Below are 24,761 nucleotides of genomic sequence, written 5' to 3'. Positions count from 1 at the left end.
TGAACTGCTTTTATATACTTTCCAAAAATCGGCTGGGCATATTTGTGCTGTTTACTTTTGGGCTCTCTGTTCCGTTCCATTGATCTGTGAGTCTATTCCCTGACCAATATCACACTCTCTTGATTATTGTAGCCATATAGTAAGTCTTAACATTGGATATAATAATCCATCTCACTTTATTTGCTTTCAAAATTATCTTAGTCCATGTCCTATGCCTTGGTATATAATGTTAAAATAAATTTCACTGTATCTGCAAAAATTTTTTTGGAATTTTGGTATGAATTGAATTCCACCTGTTGATGAAGTTGGAGAGAATTGACATCTTTATTATATTGAATCTTCCTATCCATTACAAGGTCATCTCTCCATTTATTTAAATGTCCTTTACTTTTGTTCCTTTGTGTCCTGTCATTTTCAGCATAGAGAACCTATGTGTACTTTGTTAGATTTGTACCTAATTATTTCTCTCTTTTTGAAATAATTATAAATAATCTTGTATTTTTAATTGCATTTTCCACATATTCATTGCTAGCATATAAAAATATGATCGATTTTTGTGTGTTGGTTTTGTATCCTATGATCTTGCTAAACTAATCTATTGGTTCTAGCAGTTTTTAAAAGATTGCCTGGCATTTTCTGCATATACAATTATGTCATTTGAAAGATAAACAGTTAATTTTTTTATTCAAACTAGCAATAGTTTGAAGGCATCCCCTAAAGTTTTGTGTTGGAAATTTAATCCCCCAAATGCATTTTCCAAAGTTTTTGTGTTGGAACCTTTAAGAGGTGATTAGGTCACGAGGGCTCTGAATGGATTAATGAATGATGCATTGCAGGAATGACTTAATTATCTCAGGAGTGGGTTTTGGATAAAAAGGATGAGTTTGGCCCTTTCATATAATCCCTCCCCCATCCTTTTTTATCTTTTGCACCCTTGCCCTTCTGCCTTCTGCATGTGTTGATGCAGCAAGAAGGCCCTCACCAGATGCGAGTCCCTGCAACTTGAACTTCTGAGGCTCCAAAACTGTAAAAAATAAACAATTTTCCTAATAAGTTATCCAGTCTGTGGCATTCTGTTATAGCAACACAGAATTAACTAAAACTAATTTCAGGACCTTTATTTCCACTGTGTGCCTTATTGCACTGCACCAGTGAGAACTTACAGCACTATGTGGAATAAAAGTGATGATAGCAAACATCTTTGCCTGGTCCTGATCTTAGGGGGAACTAATTCAGATTCTCACCATTAAGTATAATGCTAGCTTTTGTGTTTTCTGTAAATGATCTTTATCCCTTTTTTGTTGTTGTTGTTGAGACTGAGTTTCACTCTTGTTACCCAGGCTGGAGTGCAATGGTGTGATCTCAGCTCACTGCAACCTCCGCCTCCTGGGTTCAGGCAATTCTCCTGCCTCAGCCTCCTGAGTAGCTGGGATTACAGGCACGCACCACCATGCCCAGCTAAATCCCCTCTGTTTCTTATTTTTGGAGAGATTCTTTAAAATTATAAATATATGTTGAATTTTATCATAGATTTGATCTTGATCAACTGATATGATCCTGTGATTATCCTGTTAATATGGTAGTTTATATTGACTTACTTTCAAATATTTAAAAGCATTGTGTATCTGGAATAAATCCCACTTGGCTATGGTGTATAATTCTTTTTTACATAAGAATTACATAATTATATAATAAATACATAGTAAGAATTATGCAATTATTTAATTCTTATGTAAAAAAGAATTATGCACTCAAGTTGCTAATATTTTGTTTAGAAATGTTATGTCTAAGTTCATGTGAGATATTGATCTATAGTTTTTCTCTTGTAGTCTCTTTGGTTGTAATATCAACGTAATTTTGGCCTCATAAAATAAGTTGGAAAGATGCTGTAAAGAATTTCTAATTTTTGGAAGATGCTGTATAGAATCAGCGTAAGCCTTCTTTAAATGTTTGGGAGAACTCTAACATTGGAGTGACTTGGATTTTTGTCATAAAATCTTGATTCTTTTCTATCTACATTCTGTCCTGAGGAAATTTAATTTTAGTGTATTTTAAAATATATTTCACCTGCCAATAAATCCCAAATTTATATCCCCAGCTCCATTCCATTGCATTTAGAATAAATCAAACCTTCCCAGCCATAGCATATCAAATTCTTAACTGGCCTCATTTTTAACCAGTTCTTAAGTTAGGTCCCTGTTTGTCTGCTAGGGTTGCATAACAAATGACCACAGGCTGAGTGACTGAAACACCAGAAATTTATTTTCTCACAGTTCTGAGAAAGGCTAGAAGTCCAAGATGAGGGTGCCAGCAGGGTTGGTTTTTGGTTCTGGTGAGGTCTTCCTTTCTGCTTTGCCTATGGCCTCCTTCTTACTGTGTCCTCACATGGTCTTTTCTCTGTGCATGGAGAGAGAGAGAGATCTGGTGTCTCTTCTTATAAGAACACTCAGCTTAGTGCCGTGCTGTTAGTCTTCATTTAATCTTAATTACTGCCTTAAAGGCCATATCTCTCATGCAGTAACAGTGGGCGTTAGGGCTTCAGCATATACATGTTTAAGAAACACAGTTCAGTGCCTAGCAGTACCTAATCTTACTTCCTAGAGTCTATATACCTTGATTTTCTTCTCTAAATCAAGGTCACCCAGCTCATTCCTATTTTAGGAGCTTTGTGATTACAATTCCTGAAGTAGTTTTTCCCTAAATCAACATGTTTGGATCACTTTTATTATATCTCAGCTCAATGAAATCTCTCTAGTGAGTGTCATGCCCTGACAACCCAGTCCAAAGTCTTCTCCACATCTTGGTCATTGTTTTCTATCCCACTGCCTTGTTGAATTTACCTTTTATAACTTACTGCTGTCTAAAGAAGCTTTTTCACTTCTGTATTCTGGGTCCCTTGTTCAGTTTCTGGGAAATGGTAAAGGATTAAAAAATAATTGATAAAGTTTAAATGAATGGGTTTGGTTTAATCAATGCAGGCAGATTACATGGGACCTATTCACTATATGGATTTCAGTGTGTTTTGTGGTCTTATGAAATCCTGAGAAATGAGCCATGAATAAGAACCTCTGGCTTATATTTATATTTTCAATAAGATTAATAAAAATAACTCTATAATGTTTTGATTACAGAGAACACATTTAATGACTTTAAATTCCTGTTTCCTAGGGTTTGGGTGGAAAAATGATAACAATATTAACCATCTTAATTTCCTCTAGTTTCCCAGATCAGAAATGAGGACAAATAGCATGACTTCATTCTTTGGATTCTTTTTTTCTAATTTATCATCCAGAAAGTGCAAAGGACGATGGATATTCATCTCCCCATGTATACAATCTAAACGGTGCATGTGAAAAGAGACGGAAAATATATACATGTACCACATTATTTTCAAAAAGGAATTGTATTCGTTACCCACACAGTGTTCTCCATGAATTTTATGGTAAACCATCCATGCATCTGAACATAATTAGCCTTGTTAGTACTTTACTTATATTTAGCATCCCTTTACCTGCAAGATAGTTATTAATCGATGAAATTTGTTCTAAGTGAGGTAATAGTGCTTCAATCTTTGAATCCTAGGGATTTATAGGAAATTTCCATTTGCATCTTTCAGAGTTATCAAATATTTAGAGGCTTGTAAGGAGCATAGAATACCACTTAAATTGAAGTCAAAAATATCTTTCTTACATTCTATAAGAGATTTGAACTTTTAAGAGATTATCTACACGAGAAGCTTTAATAAAAATGTCAATGCTTTCTTGAAAATATGTGATCAAAAATGCTGAGGAAAGATACCAAAACTTTGCTGGGTGGTTATTTTCAGGTTATCAAACTCTTAAATCACATAGTTTAAAATGATTTATATTTGTGGAAATTTTAGTAAGAAAAATTTAAAAACATCTGCTTCAATAAGCACATTCCCCTGAATTCAGAAAGCTGACATAATTTGTGAGCCAAAGTCTATGTTCACATCTTTTCTATTTCAAATGTAAATTAAATGTAACACTTGGAAGATTACAAAGAATGTAATTTGGCCCAGAGAAAGTGGCTGCCTTAATTTAACATTCTTTCTTAGACTGAAGCAGGGTGCATATTCCTCAGTAGACATCCAGAACAACATAGGTCATTGTGTGATTTCCTAAAATCAGGAGATCTTTTGCATGGCACACTCCCCACAAAGTGAAAAATGGCTGGCTTCCAGAGCTTGATTTTTTAGGACAATTTTTCTAACACATCATAAAAATGCAACCCAATATTCTTACTTACCTTAAGTACATTTCTTGTCAGATTCATGACTTTGTTTTCACATATTGCTTTCCTAACTATTTCTCCAGGTGAGGGGTGAGTCCTCACCTCAAGATCAATATACTATATCATGGAAGGAAGAAAAAAAGCTTTAGAAGAAGATGGAAAGCCCATTCTGATGAGATAGGTGTTGGCTAGCTCTTGAAGACAGCTGTACATAATACTGTACTACTAGCAAATATATTTTTAAATAGTGACATGATCACACATGAAGCTAGCCCAGCAAAATACCTTAGTTCCCAAACTAAGATCTGAGATCCCCTGAGTGAGGTGGAAAGTCAAGAAGTGGTTTCTATCAATAATAAACAGACAGCCAACATATTAAAATAGGTTTTCAAAATATGATAGACACACAGGGTATGTTGCAAGAGTTATAAAATAGAGAACAAAATTACTTTTAAGCCAATCTTCAGTTTCTTGTAATAGACCAAGGAGCTTAGAGAAATGCATATGAATGACAAAAACTATATATAAGAGAATATAAATATATATATCCATATATCCAAGATAACTAACATATTAAGGCTTAGAAGTAGTAAAATATATTATTTTGCAAGATTTACAATAATGATTCTGATCCAAGAGCTATTTTTCCCTCAGGGGACATTTGGCAATGTCTGGAGACATTGTTGGCTGTCATGATTGACATGGGACTTGGAGAAGCTACTGGTATCCAGTCAGCAGAGGCCAAGGATGCCACGAAACCTTCTACAATGCTCAGGACACTCCCTCATTCACATAAAGAATATTCTGACTCAGAATGGTAATAAAGTCAAGACTGAAAAAACTTGATTTAGATGTATCATTTGGGCAGGCATACAAATGAACTTTTAAGAAGTCTTAAGTCTATGGCTGAGTTTATTTAAGGGAAAATATCAGGTATCTGCTGCTGAATAAAGAATATGGTTTCCACCTTACTTCTCCAAAAGATTAGTCAATACATTCATGTTCCTACTGCCACATCTTAAAATATATGCTTGTTTATTTAATTTCCTAAATGAGGGAGAATAAGAACATTTTAAGTTATCTCAATAATTTCCAGAGGACCTCAGCAGCTAGGACATTACACCTCTCATCTGAGGGGAAAAAAAGTGGCAAACATTTCAGGATTTTTGTTTGTTTGTTTGTTCTGGCAAAAACGGAAAGGCTACACATGCATTCACTTTCCAACTGAGATTTAAGGGCATTTTATGAGTCTTTTGAATGCCTCTCCAAGTTTTGCAGGAGTTACTACATTGAAAGACTGTAAACTTAGTTACCATAAAATAGACATTATTTTTAATTCTTTCCTCTCAGCCTTATCACATATATGTACAAAAAAACAGCAACATGGAAAATCATTGTTTACAGTTGTGAACAGCTTTCTTTTTTCTTTTTTTTTTTTTGAGACGGAGTTTCACTCTTATTACCCAGGCTGGAGTGCAATGGTGGGTCTCGGCTCACTGCAACCTCCACCTCCTGGGTTCAGGCAATTCTCCTGCCTCAGCCTCCTGAGTAACTTGGATTACAGGCATGCACCACCGTGCCCAGCTAATTTTTTGTATTTTTAGTAGAGACGGGATTTCACCATGTTGACCAGGATGGTCTCAATCTCTTGACCTCCTGATCCATGCGCCTCGGCCTCCCAAAGTGCTGGGATTACAGGCGTGAGCCACTGGTGGACAGCTTTCATACTGTCATCAGTCTATAATCTAAGGTGTTTCTGCGTTGAAAGAAAATATACTGGGGCAACAATGTGAGGGAAGAAAAGCCAGAAAGAACCAGATGTTCTTGAAACCTTATACAGATACTTATACAGATAATGTCTCTCTTTTGTAACTCTGCTGATTCCAGGTATCATTATTCATGTGGAACTGTAGGCCAGAAGAACTTGTCTCCCACTTTGAAGGTCAGTGTAAACCTCACCTCATCCAGGCTCTCTGAACATTGAGGCTGCATAAAGAATAGTTCCAGGAACCCATCCAATTTGATTTACTTTTCCAATGTTAAAATTTGGATTTTTTTTAACTGAATGTGCCAATTCCTTAAAAAATAACATAGAAAAAGAAAACCAGGCCTTCTTATATTAAATATCTGGGGTTGCTGAACATGCCCATCAATGAGTTGGGCCAAATATCTCTGAGGATGAAGTTTTGTAAATAATCATTTTAGCTGGACTGTTTCTTCTTGTCTATGTGTTCCCCTTATTCCATCTAAACTTTTGGCATTGTAAATGTGTATTATACAGGTTAGTTCACTTGATAATAATGATCGGACGATAGTTTTTACTTGATTGATTGTCTCTGGACTTAAAGTAACTGTATGAATGTTCCATTTTTGGCCACTATAGTTACAGTATATATTATCGGGGTAAAATTCAACTGTAAATACAATATTAGAAGTTTTACTGCTGTAAGAGATTGGGAATTGCAGGAATGCAGTGATCTAAAAGTATGAGTCATGGTATGTCTTCTTCACTTTTATACACAAATTAAAACAAAGCAAACAGAAAACTGCAAGAAGAAAATAATATAAACAAATTTAGTAAACCTAGTAAACAAGTAATTTTCTATTTTTTGGTGTGATCGCTTCTATCTTTACCTTTGTTTATTACTACAAATGATACTATGCTCCCAAAGAATTAGAACAAAGAACATGGTGAGTGACTTAAGGTACACATAAGACTGTATCTTATAATGTGTGAAAATTGTTTTACAATGATTGGTTTCTTTTCATTCAGACTTCAAAGCAGCACATGAAACAAGACCTTCAAGGTTCAGAACAAAGTCAGTGTTGATTGACTTTTAAAGACATATAAAATTTAAAAGACAATAAAATCAAAAGACCATAAAAGTTTTCATTACTGAAATCTGAGGAAATATAAAACTGAACATTCATGTTAGAAATATTTAATCACACAAAGATCATATTCACAGTTATTTTAATTAATTTATTTCTATGGAATCTTTGCTGTATCATTTGTATCTTGGTTACTGATTTTCATTGACTAAAAAATAATTAGAATACATTTTTCAAACCACCCATTAAAGTCCTTTCACATGAGAGGCAGACAATTTAATAATGATGCTCTAGCATAAACTGCATTCCGAGATGGTTACTTGACCTGTTACCCCACGTGGGACCTGTACAATTTCTTTCAAAAATATGTCTTTGGTCTCAGGGCACAGTCACAGGAGCACCAGGTGATTGCGTGGGAATGGTTTATGCTAACACACTTTCAGTCCTGAAATGTGATCAAAATCACACATTAGCTGTTTAAGAGTTACTGTCATCTTTCCTTAAGCGTAACAGCATATTCAATCTGATATTGAAAATCATGAGGCCAATAAAGCCCTTTCTGCAGCAACATGCTAATTAGAAGAAAACAGATCAGGACTTGTGTGTAGAACTTGAAAAGAGAAATAAAACATGTTGGGACACACTTGATTATTTCAAAGGTTTTGAACAGAAGAATTCACTCATATATTGGGATGTGGCAGAATTAATGGGTAAAGCTGCTGTAACAAAGCATACTTAGAAAAAAGGATTTATGGCAATAACCCTTTCATTTTTCTATTATATATACATAAAAACAGGGGGAAAAGCACAGATGTGCCATGGTTCTAAGGTGTCTTTGTTTACTTTATGCTAAAAATGCATCAGAAGGGCAGGCATCCTTCATTTTCAGTTAGTTATGGTTCACTTTTATTTTTTTTTCATAGTGGACATTTATTGAGCATCTGCTATGCTTTGAATAATTTACCTCACTAAATTCATCACATAAAGGAGGAAGCCATGGATCTGACAGCTTAGGGTGACAGGCTAAGCCTTGGGTTAGAATTGCATGAGTATTTCTTTTTCCACTATTCCATAGCTAATTTCAAACAGGTTAACATTTACCCTTCTAAGACCTTTGTCTTCCTCACAGAGGATAAATTTTCCTGTATCATTGTGGAGCTTGTTTGTACATGGAGAAAGCTGTAGCCTTCTGGTGAATTATGTTAAAAAATTAAATATAAACCTAATACATACAAACACCAGTAGCAAGTAGAAGGCCACTAACCTTGGTGAGTCTTGTAGATATTTCACTTCCCAACATCCCTTGAATTTCTGTCATTTCAGAAGTGAAAAAACAGATGTTTGGGGAGATTCAGAAGTCTGTGGAAGTTGAAGGTGTCAATAAGTGGTGCCCAGGTCTGCTTTATTCCAAAGTCTCTTCTTTTCTTTCTACACCACAAATTATTCTTTGTAAAAATAAAAGATGGAAACACTAATTCCTGGATGCCTTGTTCTGGTGGAGGCACTAAATCACATCATAGAGCATGCAATTGCTTGGCTCTCTCCCTGGACTTCGGAAGCCTGCTCTCCCTTTGTCCAGCCCACAGCATTGTCCACACCACTAAAATCTTACAAAATGTTTTTCCATTTGTGGATTTTGAGAATTTCAACATCTAAATTTTATCTAATTGTTATTAGGACTATCGTGTGTGTTTAAAAAATATTATTTTAAAAATGGAATTCCTTTGGGTTTACTCATTATTTTCCTATACATCTTTTTTTTTCCTGCAGAAACTCAGTAATAGAACCCAGTCTTTCTCTGGGAAGTCCCCATTCTACATATACATTCAGTACTTGTTCTTTGAAAAGGAACAACCATTAAGGGTAATAAGAATGGGACTAAAGGTTCTCTATGAAAAGATTCTGGAGACAGTGTCAGTGCTTCCTTAAAACATTCCTCAGAACATGTTATTTTTTAAGACAATAACACATCATTTGAAGCAAAAGTATAGTAAAATGCTTTTATTTTGTCATCTTCTTTAAGTGCAAAAAAGGTAAAGACATTGTTAAAATGGAGTCAAGCCCACTGATGCAAATGGCTATGGTTTGAAATTCTAATAAAAACAGTTTTTATCATACTGGATCAGCTAACTTTAATCTCATAAAGTTCTTAATCTAAGTCTAAATAAAAATAAAATGCTTCCAGAAAAAAAAAACACCCAGCATTAATAGTTCTTCTGAAACATTTTTAATTTTTTCCATCTGGTTACTTCCAAGAAAAACTATTCAGGACTTCCAAGTAATGAAAAACCAAGCTAGGTAAGTCCTACTCACAGAATTTCAGAAAAATTACCAGAGGGAATCAAAAGTGCTCTTAAATTTCAAAGACACAAGTTTTTCTCTACCAACTTTAGCACATTTTGTGACCTTATAACCAAGGTCATACAAATAGATCGTCCACCAGAAGAGATTATCGCAATGGCTATGCAATGTCTCTAGCTTTTTATGACAGTCTTGGCCAAACCAGGCTAGATGGCAATAAGAAAGACTAAAATTTTTGTATGTCTAATTTTCAATCATATTCAGACTCTGTTACCTTGGCAGGCACAGATATCCACACAGTAAATTATCCATTTCACATTTCTATTCTTCAGATAATTAAAGGCATTATTTTTACAAAGAGGAAAAAAATGTTCCTCTTTGATTCTCCATTATAAACTCAAATGTTGAGAATAAGCAAGAAATAGGAAATGCCTATTCCAATAATTGATGAGATTCTTTATCTAAAACTGCCTTTGTATCCTCTTCCACCCATGCATGCAATTGACATCATCATTGTCACAACTTAGCTAGACCATCCAATTTATTGCACATATATTCTACTTTACATGTAACTGCAAATTATAATGTTTCTAAATTTGCTATCACTGCATGACAAGAGCATCCTTCTGTCAAATTTAAATAACTTTTGACTCACTTACTTGCAAACATATCTATCTGTCTATCTATCTATCTGTCATCTATCTATCTATCTTCTTTCATCTATCTATCTACCTACCTACCTACCTACCTACCTACCTATGTACCTGCCTTTATATCTGTATGTGTAGAAGTCATTTAAAATTTGTATCAACCCTATGGGAAAACACTATTATTTTCTGTATTAATGAATGAAGAAACTGAGTCACAAAAGGTAAAGTCATTTTCTAAAGGTACTACAACTAATAAACAAAATCAAAATTCTGTGATCTGACCCCAAAAGTCAAAGTCTTTAACCACTTATAATTTTGACTCTCATTATATGTATGTACCCCATTACAACAATTAATGTATAAAGCAATTTTTAACTTCTGTACAATGGAGCATCCCTTTATGACAAGGATACATTTTGAGAAATGTATCATTAGGCAATGATGTTATTAATCATTATAATGTGTACTCACAAAAAACCCAGATGGCATAGCCTACCACAAACCTAGGCTATATGGTTTATTCTGTTGCTTCTAGGCTATAAACCTGTATAGCATATTATTCTTCTTAAAACTGTAGGCAATTATAACACAATGGTAAGTATTTGTGTATCTAAATATAGAATAAGTACAGTAAAATACAGTATTGTAATCTTATGGGATCACTGTGATATGGGATAGTTATATGCAGTTTATTGCTGATGAAAAAAATTATGTGATACATAACTATGTATGTCTATTTCCTTAATAGTTTGTAAGCTCTTCAAAGAAAAAAACATTTTCATTTCTATGTAGCCAGCAACTATCACAGGGGCTAGTACACAGGTAAAAGATATTTTTTTAAAAATAACTATATAAATAGTCACACTGAAGTTATTTTTTTTCTTTGATAGCTCTGGATTTTCAAGGTTGAAAAAATATTATTTGTCAAAGTCAGTCTACCAAATGGATTTCCCAATGATCCTTACCTCCTAGTATTGTATAGTCTTCCCATATACTGTATCACAGTTTGTGTGACCAATAGAATATGGCAGAATTGATGGTAGGTGCTTCTGACATTAAGTAATAAAAGACCAAAGCTTCTCTCTTTTACCTCTCTTTGATTTCTTGTTCTGGGAGAAACCAGGTGCTAGGTCTTGAGAACACTCAGGCAACACTGTGGGGAGCCCCATGTGGTGAGAAACTGGAGCCTCGGAATAACACTCAGCAGAAACTAAGGGCTTCCAACAACCCCATGAGTGATACTGAAAGCAGATCTCCCAACACCAGTAAAGCCTTCAGATGACTGCAGCCTGGTAAAAGCTTGAGTGCAACCTCACAAGAAACACTGAGCTAGAATCAGCCGGCCAATCCATTACTGGATTTCTGACCCTCAGAAACTGATAATAATAAATATTTGTTGTTTTAAGCTGCTAAGTTTTATAGTAATTTGTTACAGAGCAATATGTAACTATCATATGCTAATATTAACAGTGAGATGGTGGCAAAATAGCAACTCACAATGTGGGAGTGGCTTTAGAACTGAGCAATGGAGTTTGAGAAAAGTGTTAGTGACAGTTTGTAGTGCCTTGAACACACTGTCAATAGAAGACTTGTGGTTTTTCCTAAAGCTACAGGTGAGGGCTCACAGGTGAATGAAGTAAATGTTAGAATCTGGAGAAATCGATCTCATTATGTTGTAGGAGAAAATTTAGTAATGCTTTTGCCTGAAGTTATGTGGGAAGTAGAAAAAGTACTCTATAAACTGAGTGATCAATAAAAGATAAATAGATATCAAACAAATAGATATTTCAACAAGTGATAGTTATATTAATTATTATTGTAACATAGTAAAAGAAATCTTTAACAGGAAGACAAAAGGGCCACTTCAGAGGTAGATTTTGACACTCTTCAAACTATTTACTGGCTCACATTGAGGTGTCCTTCTCTCTTGAGGAAGAGTTTTACACCTTTGTCCTGTTGAACTCTTGACATGTATATGTGAGTTGACTTGGCCAATGAAATATGAGTGTGGTAGTAGCAAACACAAGTTTTAAGAGCTAGCACATGCTTCACTATTATTATTTTCCCTATGGTGAAATAGATAGATAAGAGTCACTCCATTAGTCTGGGCCCTGGAATGAAGAGTTCTAAAACCAATCAGCAATGGGGATGTAGTGTGAGCAAGAAATACATGCTTGTGGTTTTAAGCCACTGTCATTTGGTTCCTAACCTAGTGTTTCCTGACTGGTTCAATTTCAGACAAGAGGTAGAATTGGAGGACAAGGAGTACTTTGACTCATGGACCATTGGAAGAAGACACAATAGATAGACAATATTGCAGAGACAGGGGCATCAAGGTGTATGAGATCATGAAAGAATCATGGACGGCTGAAATGTAATGCAGATATTAAAGCAGAAGCTCTATCCCAGCTGCCATAAATTAGAAATCAATGCTTATAGCTGTATGATATGACACTCAGATCTTACTGTTTTCTAGCAAAACTTGATTGATATAACACTTGATCTGGTTTGGCTGTGTCCCCACCCAAAATCTCATCTTGAATTGTAATCCCTGATTTGAGTTGTCACTCTTTTCTTTGCCCATAATTCCCACAATCCCCATATGTCAAGGGAGAGATTAGGTGGAGGTAACTGAATCATGGGGGTAGTTTCCCCCATGCTGTCCTCATGATGGTAAGTGAGTTCTCACAAAATATGATGGTTTTATAAGGGGCTCTTCTCCCTTTGCTCAGCACTTCTTCCTTCCACTTTGTAAAGAAGGTGCTTTGCTTCCTCTTCACCTTCTATCATGGTTGTAAGTTTCCTGAGGTCTTCCAGCCATGCTGTGAGTCAATTAAACCTCTTTTCCTATGTAAATTAACCAGTCTCCAGCAGTTTTATATAGCGTATAAAAACGAACTAATACATCACTAACTCCAATTCCTAAAAATCTGAAATATCAATGAGCAGCTCTCCCCAACTCTATGTTCATTTTAAAATAGTTGACCATCAGGTTCCAGATAAAATTCACCATCTTTTAAGTAATAAAGAATTAATGGAAGAAAATTCCCAAATATTATATTTAATGGGTTTTTATTTGGGGGGTTTTAGTCATTTATCCATGTATAAGTTAGTTTGACCAGGTCACCTATTCCACCTCAAGAAAATTTGGCCACCTATTATGATAAGGAGTTATTGAATTATGAAGAATAGAATAAGATGCCCCAATTTTACATTACAGAGTTAACGATGAAAGTATTTTAGAAGATAAAGGTTAAGTCCATGAAGGCACAGGGAAGGAGATCATTGTAATAGTTGAAGGGAGTGTTGCATTTATAACCCAAGAAACTAGAGAAGAAGGAAGAGACATTAAAGATAAAAGAAGCAGGAGAATTCAGTCATTGGCTGGAACTATTTATAACAACATTGTAGGATCATGAAGTACAATATGTATCACTTGTGTGAGATTAAATTGTTATTCAGGAATGGTCACTCCATTCTTTCTTATCTCTCTGAGAGGAATTGGCATTAACAACACTTGGGCGTGTAACTTACTTAATAGGGTGGGAATTACCTAGGTTCCAGGCCTAGGTCTTAAGAGGCATACCTTTTTTTTCATCTCATCATCTTTGGGACCTTTCATCCCACATCATGAGACCATTTCCCATCCAGCCTACTAGTCTCAGAAGATTAGACTACTTGGAGCAAAACTGATCCAAATACATGGTTAGAGCCTAAGACCAGTTAATCTCAGTCAGCCAAGATCAACCAGATGTACCCTTCCCACCCAGCTGCCATAAGTCAGAAACCAGTGTGTATAGTTGTATGACACTCAGATCTTACTGTTTTCTAGCAAGACTTGATGGACACACCACTGAGCTCCAAATTCCAAAAATCAGAAATGTCAATAACCTACTACCTCCAATTCTATATTTTTAAATAGTTGACCACAAGTTTCCAGCCAAAATTCACCATTTTTAAATTATAAAGAGTTAATGGAAGAAATTCTTCAAATATTGTATTTAAAATGTTTTTATTTTGCAGTTTATTCTTGGTTGGTTATCCACATATAACTATGTGGCATGTAGATGCACTTGTTCAGATTTCACCTCAAATCTGAGAATATGTATTTTAAAAGTTATTTTAAGTTATCATTAGAAGCAAGTGCATAAAGCCATATGAGAAGTACATAAGTAAATGTTAGTTTTATTTAGTCTTTAATAAACAAGCTTAGGTGAATCAATTATATATTTCTGGGATATAGTCAAGGTTCTTGTCCAAAACCCACTAGAGGAAGCAATTTTAATTTTTGAAATTTACTTTGTTTTTAAAAGTTATTTTTGGCTCTCTTATTGGTTTGAAATAATGCACATAACATTTTCATGTTTATTAGCCCAATAAGAGCAAATAAAAGAGTGACAATATATAGGGAGAGATTTTATTTGCAAACTTTTAAAAGTAGCTTACTTTAATACCCAATTCATTTGCAGATTGTAGTCTAGATAGAGCACATTAAAAACTATAGTAAAAATTATCAAAAGGTTTGCAAGATATATTCTCTTGTTTAAATTAAGCCTACTTCGGGGGATTGTGATTTTTTTCCTTCTTACCTAGGTGCTCATAAACTGGAAAATAGCCTTTGTTTGTTTCTGAAATATTTTATTTGGGTTTTATAATTTGACAGAAATGGACTACAAAGAAAGCAAGGTGAACTGCTGTAACCTATGTCTAAAATCTATGACAATGATACCCAGGTGATGCAAAGGTTACTAGAGAATGCCAATTGATTGAAACGAACAGTCATTTTTTAGATCAGTTAACACAATATCTTAGGAAAACAAGTTTGTCCATGAAATGTGAGTAAGCCTCAATTTGGTGCAGCCTCCTGTTTAGATGTCCTAAATGTTTGTGGGGTGGTGTCACCAATATATTGTCCCCCTACTGTTTAGCTTTTCAAGTTTGTTTTTAATTATGGAATTAATATAACAGCATTATGGTAAGATTAAAATAATGTAAAAGAGATTTTAAATAATTTTAACATCACTCCTATTTTCATTTCTGTATGCTTTTTTGTCTTTTAATAGAGCTTTAAAATTAATTACTAAGTGCTAGGCAACACTTTAGCACCTGTAAGTCTCATGGAAATAACAGAAACTATTATCTTATTTTTACAGAGATGAGTTGGAAACTTTAAATAATGTCTTTAAGGTTACTGAGCTACCAAGTCCCAGGGCTGTGACAGACAACTAGTTGTTTGATTTCCTGACCCAAGCCTCTTACATATGTGACTTACATAGTTGTAAACATAGTGTAAATAAAATTTTATGTCCTGTTTTTCCAACTCAATGCTGGATTATATTTTCTACACAAGAACGTAGCTTGCTATTTTAGCAGGTTGGTTTTCTTTAATTTAGATATTTCCTAACTTTCTTAACCATTCTCCTATTATGAGACATTGGACCACTTTCAAACTCCCATTTTCAAATTTTGTAGTTTTTAAATTAATATTATAACTACTATGTTAATGAATCCAGCTTTTTTTTTTTTTTTTTTTTTTGAGGCGAAGTTTTGCTCTTGTTACCCAGGCTGGAGTGCAATGGAGCGATCTCGGCTCACCAACCTCCGCCTCCTGGGTTCAGGCAATTCTCCTACCTCAGCCTCCTGAGTAGCTGGGATTACAGGCACGCGCCACCGTGCCCAGCTAATTTTTTGTATTTTTAGTAGAGACGAGGTTTCACCAAGTTCATCAGGATGGTCTCGATCTCTTGACCTCGTGATCCACCCGCCTCGGCCTCCCAAAGTGCTGGGATTACAGGCTTGAGCCGTCGTGCCCAGCCTGAATCCAGCTTTTAAATCATTTACTTGTTTCTATTTCCTTCCCCTATAGGCTAAAAGGTTTGGAAATTCTGAAGATTTTTTAAATGTGTAACATCTAAATGTGACTTTTCCATTGTCTCAGTTTTGGCTAGGATTTCAAAGATCAAAAGTGTATGTGACAATTACTGTTACCTTCTGAAGAGAGAGATGCTTGATCTTTTCAATGTGAGCTAAAAAAGGGCTTTCACAAAACAGATTCAGCCTCTCTTAGTCCATCTCCTATCTTCCCTTATATAACAAAAGGTAAGCATTCATTAGGGGAATTGATAAATTATTTTTTGGAACAATTGTCAGCATTATTCTGCATTTCTCTTTCCTTCCTCCATACTTTCTTAACTAACCTCAGGCCAAGTGAGGGAACTTAGAACTTGATATGTGAGGGATTTAAAAAGCAAAAAGGCCAGCTCTCACCTGCAAAATACAGATAGGAGATTGGCTGGAAATAGTCCTGATGGCTGAGCATGGAGAAAAAGTAGAGCCAGTGTGAACACTCCAGAGGGTAGTGAGGCATGAATTGCCTGGAAAGGATCTCAATATGTGGCTTACCTGCAAGGGCTAACAGACAACAGAACTAAGAGGCAATGGGAAGATTACCCAAGAAGCAGGGGTTCAGGTGAATGCCATTGATTGACAAATAACTTTTCAACCCTTGTTTCATAGCCAGCTAGTTGGGGCACTGCCCAAGTCAGTGAATAGTATAGCGGATTGTTTTTACTGGCTTTTTCAAAGAACCTACAAAATATCCTCAGTAGGAAGACAGCATTTAGGTATCTGCCTGGCTCTAGATTACTACTGTGTTGATTGATATGCAAATTTTCAACCCTTGTTTTTCTTTTCCACCCATCATCACCAAGATGGGGGTCAAGAAATAACATCTTGAGTAAGGGAAGAAAAAAGAATAAAGTGGAAAAATAATGGGCATCCGCTTTCCTTACTGTCGTTTTCCAAGTCCCACATCAGGAGTCCAGGAGAGAAGCTTAAAAGAGAATGAGGCAATGAAAGATTTTGTGTTTTGGTTTTGTTTCATTTCTTAAGTGTAAGTAGGCTTTTGTACATCAGCTCTACTAGTAACCTGAAGATTAGTTATCAGAAGTTTTGTGCAGGGGCAAGGATAGATGGAAAATTCAACACAGAATTTAACAGGCTGTTGCCAAAGAAAAATACAATCGTTTCATAACTTCACCCACTAAATCAACAAATACACACATTTTCAAGTTGCATTCTAAAACATGTTTACCAATTTACAATATCATCAGCAATGAAGGAGAATCAGTTCCATGACACTCTTTCTAGCTTTAAACATTCTCTTTCTGTGTTTACTATAATTTAACATGTGAAATAGGACCTAATTTATGATACTTTCTTATTATTAGCATAATTAAACAGTTTCCATTAGCATATCTGCTATTTTTATTTGCCCAATTATACATTTACTGTAATATTGATCAGTAAATTATTGTTAATCATGTTAATTATTTTCTTATAAATTTGCATGAGGCATTAAGAGATGAACTCAATCCCCTATTTAACACAACTATCACTGTAATATGTGATTTGCCTTTCAACAGAAAATAATTTTTTTTTTTTTGAGATGGAGTTTCGCTCTTGTTAACCCAGGCTGGAGTGCAATGGCGTGATCTCGGCTCTCTGCAACCTCTGCCTCCTGGGTTCAGGCAATTCTTCTGCCTCAGCCTCCTGAGTAGCTGGAATTACAGGCACGTGCCACCATGCCTAGCTAATTTTTTTGTGTTTTTAGTAGAGACGGGGTTTCACCACGTTGACCAGGTTGGTCTCAATCTCTTGACCTCGTGATCCACCCACCTCAGCCTCCCAAAGTTCTGGGATTACAGGCGTGAGCCATCGCAGCTGGCCCAATGATATTTTTTACATTAGAAATGTTTTAATATATTGAAATTTCAACTGTCAATTTTTTTCTTTAATTTCTACTCTTTGGAAAGAAATGTCTCTGTTTCTTTATTCTTTCGTCATGAGATTTCTAATGTTTAAATGTCTGATTTTTTTTCATCTGAAGTTTACTTGTATAAAGCTCAGAATGCGATAAGCCTGAGTTGAGTATAACAAATTGGCTGGAAAAAAACTGTCATTTGTATGATATTTTACTTTTCATCAATATTCATATTCTATTAATAGTTTAAAGCCCAATTATTCTCACTCTGTAGGAAAGGCTGAAGTGACTTTCAACAATAGATTTTTTTCCCAAAAAATAAATAAATAAATAAATAAAATATAATACAAACAACTTCTCCCTTTGTAAGTATGGAACTGCCTAAGCTCAGCTTCTCTTTTTCTGACACATCCACCCTCTCACTCCCACCCCCACCACCATTAGGATTTACATACCATCCATTGTCAGGGACGCAAACTCCTCTACAGTTTGTTAATGTCCAAGAAAGGCCATCACCTCTGAATCATTTTTTCCCCACACATAAATCCTTGGGCCAACAAAGAAAAGTGGTATTTTTCCATTTCCATAATTCCTGTTATTTTAAGTCTATCCCTTAACCAAAGTGGCTTTTTGTTTTTTTTTTCCTTGATAACTCACAGGTTCAAATGTAAAAATTTATTATTACAAGGAACAATTATGAGGTTCAAAGCATACTGTGTGCATTCCATGCTTCTAGCTTCTGGTACTGATATACGGAATAAAATATTTGTGGTTGTCTACTCGCATGAAGTGGATGGGTTCCAACCGCTGGTGGTGAGAGGCTTAATGAATGTCTGCCTTCGTCAGACCCAACAGGGATCTAGCATCATGGGAGGTTGCCCAAGTGCCATATTGCAGGCATCTCAAAAACAAACTTTTGACCATTTAACTTATTCTTTCCAGTTACTCTTCAACGTCAACAATAGCAACCACCAAAGAGGAAAAAATGGCTTTGCTTTTTTTCTTACTTTAAATATTATTCTGGATTTTAAGATCTCTTCCCCAAAACATTGAACTAGACAAAGCACTGACCTTTTTGAACACCTTTGGGTTTTGCTTCTTCAGTGCAGTATGTTCAGCATTTTGATAATTTTCTGCTCATAAAGTCTTCCTTATTTGATGAGATACTTCATTTTCATAGTAAAACCAAACAAAAACAGAAAAACACAACATTCTTAATAGTTGCTATTTTCTTGCTGTCTCTGTTTACTTTTTTCTTAATAAGACTAGGACATAGTAGTTCCCTCTTCTGTGTTCCTATACAATGCTTATAACTGGATAATAGAAGAAAAAGTGCATTTTAGTTTCTCGTATGTATGCTTGCCTCTTCTGGGATATTGAAAGCTTTTTGAGGTTACAGACTCATCCTGTGCTTTTTATTTACAAAGCATATAACATAAAGTCCAAGATATGATAGGTAGTCAATAATACTCTAAAGTAAATGAATTACCCTGATTCGTGTATGATACTTTGAATGCCTCAAGATTTTTAAATCTCTGTACGTTGATATCATACTGTCAGCAGATCTTTTGCTGTTAAATGTTCAATAACGATCAATAACAGTTCATAATGCTCTAAGAAATACTAACAATACAGCTGACTTTTGGCATATCCAGATACTTAGTTTTGTGCTTTTTGGTGTGACAGAGACTGCAAAAATGAACTAAAATTCATCACTGTTTCCCACTAGGCATGTGCGTGTGTGTGCATGCACACACACACACACATATACATTTCCTAACACACTTTGCAATTAAATATGGTCATATGACTTAATTGTGACCAACAGAATGTATGCAGAAAAGATGTTAATCAATTTAGGCCCATTTTATCATAGTATCCCACAAGTGACCCTTTTTTTTTTCCATTTGTTCCTGAAAAGGGAAGAATCTGAAAACTGATAACGCAACCGTAGGATAAAGATCAGATTAAGGAAATGGGTATTCACAAATATTATTTTGAGTAGCTTCATGGAGGCTGATAGATGAGGCTGGAACAATGAAGGTCCAGGTCATGTTGTTTCATGGTAAAACATATGTTAAAACCATTTCATACATTAAACAGAAAGGCATAACACACCTCAAGAGCCTATAAGCCTATAGTTTTTGGACATGAGGGCAAGAGATTGATATGTAACAGTGTCTATTTGTTACTATTGGCCTTTCTTAGCAATATATTACAAGAAAGAGCTGAGCACAGACAAAAATAGGCTTATTTTGAAGCAGAAATTGAAGTGGATATGTATCCAGAGATCAATAGCTTTTAGGGTTAGTAAACCTAAGTGCTTCTGCATCCTAATTAAGATAAATTGAAAAAGGCTCTGAATGACAAGAATCAAATAAGATTATTGGGAGAAAAAAAACAGACAATTTAACATAAAGATTAGATTAAGGAAACAGTATTCAAAACTATTATTTTAGATAGCTTCAGGGAGGTTGGGAATAGCCTGGAAGGGTATAGGTGAGGAAGCAAAAAACTAAATCAGGCATGAGAATTATCATGATGAAAAAACTTCAAATGTAGTTTTTGGCACATGGAATTGACTAGAAACGAAACAATTTAAATGCCTATTAGTTTGGGGGAAATTGTTTTGTTAAGGATTCTCTGAGCATGGACTAAAGTACTGACTTCTTAAGCTTTAAGATTAGTGCTGAGTCCACCAACTTTAATGAGCACCAAACATACTCCCCAACTCCCACTTCCTGAAGGCCATGAGAAAGGCAGGCAAAAAATAATCTCTCAGAGGCCAAAATTGGTAACCACGGAGAAAAGTGAAGAAGAGAGGTTCTAGGGAGCATGATTTAGGAATAAATGAAAGATTTTTTCCAGCCAAATGATAGGACCTTTAATATCTGCCTGGCAGGATTTCAAAATTGCTATGGTCCAGTAACAGCTGCATGCCTCTCATTTTTTCCTTTACCAAACAGGTGTCTAAAATGTTTTCCTGTATCAATGTATTGCCTCTGCATGGTACGTGCGTGCCTGTGTGTGTTTGTGTGTGTGTGTGTGTGTGTAAGTAAATATACATCATTTATAGATTTAAAGAAGCTACTTCAATTCTGGTCTCGAGAGATGAGCATTACTCAAGGATCCTGGACATTAAGTTTTATGCAATGACTTGTCGGGACTTTGACTTTTCCACTTTCACAAAGGACACCTGTGTTCCATGTGTGGCAGGTAAAATGGAATAGATGTTTGGTGAACAAACAAACAGAATTGGCACAGACTGACTAGCTCTTCATCAAATGCATTTTCTTCATGTTCCGAGCACATAGATAGACTATATTTCCTAACTTCCATTGTACTTAGGTTATAGCTACATAACTGAGCACTGTCAAGAAAATATAAATAGAAATAATTTTCATGGCCTCCAAACCTGGTGCATAAAAAACACACACAAAAGCCTTGCTCTCTTTCTTCATGTATTAACTGAGCAGGGAAGGCTATCAAGCTCAGCAGGAAGGCAGATGCAGAATATGAAAGAAGTCCGAGTCCCCGAATAGTCACTTAGAGGTTTACTCTTCCAGAAACTCCTGATGTGAATAAGAAATAAACTTTTATTTCGCTAAGCCACTATATTTGTAGCTTTTCTCTTACAGCCTGTGTTAAGCAGAATGACAACACACCCTCGAAGATGTCCACTTCCTCATCTTTGGAACTTGTGAATATATTAAGTTATATGGCTGAAGGGGGGACATTAAGGTTGTAATGGAATTTAGGTTGCTTGACAGCTGATCTTAGAAGAGAGGGTTATTATGGGTTATCCACATAGACTCAATGTAATTACACTGTCCTTAAAAATGGAAGAAGGAACAGCAGAGGAGATCAGAGTGATGTCATATCAGGACTCTCAACTCACTGTTGCTGGCTCTGAAGATGGAAGACAGGTTGTAAAAGTGAAGAAATGCAGGTAACCTCTAGGATCTGATAAAGACAAGGAAATGGGTTCTCCCTTAGATTCTCCAGAAGGGAAGGTAGCCCAGCCAACACCTTGACTTTTGTTCAGCGAAAAGCACTTCAGACATGTAACTTAAGAGCTAAAAGATAATACATTTATATTATTTAAGCCTCTAAGTTTGTGGTAATTTGCTACAGCAGCAAAAGAAAACTAATACATAGCCATTAACATTATATTATTAAGTTTAAATTAAATGGCATTGTGTAAATCCCTCATGCATCTCCTCCTTTCAGCCTATAAAAACATACTCTCAGATTGTTAGTTCATACTCTGTATAAATGCCTAAATAACATAAAATTAATACCTTCCAGGAAGATTTGAACTTTAGAGGGAAATCAAGTATTATAGTTAATGCATAAATCTCTACCAGATGGAAATTCAGTCTGGCCTAGAGAGTGGGAGAATTATTATTACAGCCAGCTGAATGGTAACGTATAGTTCTCTTAGTTTACCTTCCAATTTTCAGAACCATGCTTTCTCTGATTTTAGATTACCGCTTGTGAAAGAGTAAGTAAGCTACTAAAACTGGGAAATTGAGCTGTAGGGTAACTAATCTACAAAAGAGATGGGTTATCTGAAAACAGAAAAATTACTTTAGCACTCTAGTTTTTCTTCCTCCAAGATGAAAGGTGTTAGAGTTACACTAACTGATCTTGTAGACTCCTCTCTGTTCTAAGCTGCTATAAAGCAGATGAGTCTATATTTCTCTAATGGTTTCCATGCAAATTAGTTTATTAGTAAATATAAGTTTTTACATGTTTGACTTTTTCCCTCTATAATTGTTCTTATGACTGATGGGCAACTAAGAAGAAATGTGACAATAGTTGGTGGTGACAGAATGACTATTTTGGTATTAAAATTGTTTCTTCACTTGATTGTCAACTGGTTAGGAGAAGAGGGATAACTTTCTCTTCCAACGGAGGAAAAAATTGACAAAGTTATTGTAAATAAAGTTTAATCAGCAGACATCAGACTTAGTTGGAATCATACACGTGGTAGTAACAGTCAAGCAAAGATGGAGAAAAGATAATAGACAGCATCTGGAAATGGTACTAAAAAATAAATGGGACACAAAATCTCCATTAGCAGAGAGACAACAGTAGTCTTTTTGTGTGGTTTACTGTTATAAAATTCTGAATAGGAATTCTGTTTCACAGCTGTTAAAAGAGAATTGAAATACAACTGTGTCCAATAATTGAAAAGCAGCTGTTCGTTTGCCATGTCTAAAAACAATTATATAGGAGAAATTGGCTTGGCAGTATAGCAAAAAAAAAAAGTTTAATTTTTTTAAATTGCTAAAATGGGGAAGCAATCCAATATTGGAATAGGAAATTGTATGAGATCATAAAATCTACTTTTCTGAGAGTTGAAAAATGGTTAATATTTTCTCTGCCTGATGTGCTATCTGAAGGCAGGAAGGAGTCCCAATTTATCTCTTGTAGGCCCTTAGAGAGATCACTGTGATGCTAGTTTCATGTTTTTGTCTATTTTTCCTCCAGATATGTGCATATATTATGCACATATCTGACATGTTTTCCTAAGACTTCCCTTTACAGGAACTATTTTCCGCTCTGCTGCAGACTAACAAAAATGGAAAATTCAAGGAAAATCAGTGGTCGGTGTGAGTCCTGAAAGTTGTGTTCTGCAGGGGTATTCCCCATGAAACACAAAGAGAAGACACAAAATATGCAACTTTTCAAGTCACATTTACAAAAGGCTTCAATTTTATCATAATTCACTCACCAAAAAATACAATCGGATAGTCCTTTAGCATTCTGCAGTATTTCTCAACACCAGCAAAGACACAGTAAGGAATGTTTTACCACGAGCCATGAGTAAAGAGAGCTTGTACCCTTCCATGAGGATTTGGTCACTCTGAATGGTCAAGTAATCATGAGAAGCTTATTGTCAATGCTCGAATAGCAACCGTTTCAACTATGTGATGACCTGCTTTTTTGCATGCTTTCTATTAAAAAATGTATTTGATTCTGTGCAAATTCATAAACCAAACCCCAAATTCAGGGGTTAAAGAAAACAGTTCAGTAAACAGATGAAACAGACATGCTAATACATTGGAAACATGCTATTTAAATTCAGACTAGTTAAACAGGATGCCCTTTTGTCACTGACCAAATTGTTAAATTGGTACCTTGGCAAGAGCCTTTTGTACTCATCTGAAGATTCCCGGGATCCAAACCTCTGTGGTATTAAAACAAACAGAGTAAATATTTTCCTTGAAGTTTACATCCAAGATCTAAATATTTCCAAGCATGTCAAACTCACTTTTCTCCTCTACTCCCTGCAGGGTCCGTGTAGACTTCGGCTGCCAAAGAACCCGGTTGAACTTGCCTTGGGAGGGGCTCCATCCTTGAAGACAGGCAAAGCTCAGAGCCAGAAGCAGAGTGTCTTGCAGCTGTGCTACTCTGCTTGGCAGAAGGAACTCAAGCAGCAGCAGGTGTACTATCTGCTGACTTCAACACAGAGACGGGGGAGACTCTGTCCTTGCTGCTTGTTCCCTAAGCTTGAATATCTGCCATTCCCTTTTTTACCTATTTGCATAGAAGTGCCAAGAACCTACCCTAGGAAAGCTGCATTTCCCTTAATTAGCTTTTAGTGTGCAAGTCAGCTTTGTAGCTACATGACTTTTAACTCTACTTAAGCTAGGTGCATCTGTAAAATCAAGTGATTCCTCAGCAGAATCTAGCGGAGAATATTAACAAGTGGTGTTTTTCCTCTGTCTCCCTTGTTTTGTACAGTTTTCCATCCAACATGCAGCTAAAATTCTCTTAGAAAGAGAAAGCAAAGAATCACAACTGAGTATGATGTCAGTATTTTCTTGCACCATGTATCTTTGGGACTTACTCTGAAAGTGTCCCAGCGTAATCACAAAGACAATGCTCTGGTTTTTATTTTTCTTCTTTTGTAGTTACTGACAGTAAATTTTCAAACTGCCATCGCAAATTCA

General features: G+C 35.5%; 1 long non-coding RNA gene across 3 annotated transcripts; it reads right to left on the bottom strand.

Annotated features, from left to right (window-relative positions):
• Window positions 1–2,240: 2,240 nt before the first annotated feature.
• Window positions 2,241–24,280, bottom strand: LOC103793353 (uncharacterized). 3 transcript variants are annotated; one of them, XR_004743519.3, is made up of 5 exons: window positions 24,080–24,280; window positions 18,871–18,965; window positions 8,351–8,531; window positions 4,270–4,371; window positions 2,241–2,397 (listed from the first exon to the last, which is right to left on the bottom strand). It is a non-coding gene; the product is annotated as an uncharacterized LOC103793353 (long non-coding RNA). The 3 variants fall into 3 exon arrangements; XR_004743520.3 differs by lacking the exon at window positions 4,270–4,371; XR_620355.5 differs by lacking the exons at window positions 4,270–4,371; window positions 8,351–8,531.
• Window positions 24,281–24,761: the final 481 nt, after the last annotated feature.

This window comes from Callithrix jacchus, chromosome 5 (genome assembly GCF_049354715.1).
Source record: "Callithrix jacchus isolate 240 chromosome 5, calJac240_pri, whole genome shotgun sequence".
NCBI lineage: Eukaryota > Metazoa > Chordata > Mammalia > Primates > Cebidae > Callithrix > Callithrix jacchus.
The sequence above is the reverse complement of the archived record's forward strand: the minus strand, read 5'-3'. Positions and strand labels throughout refer to the sequence as shown.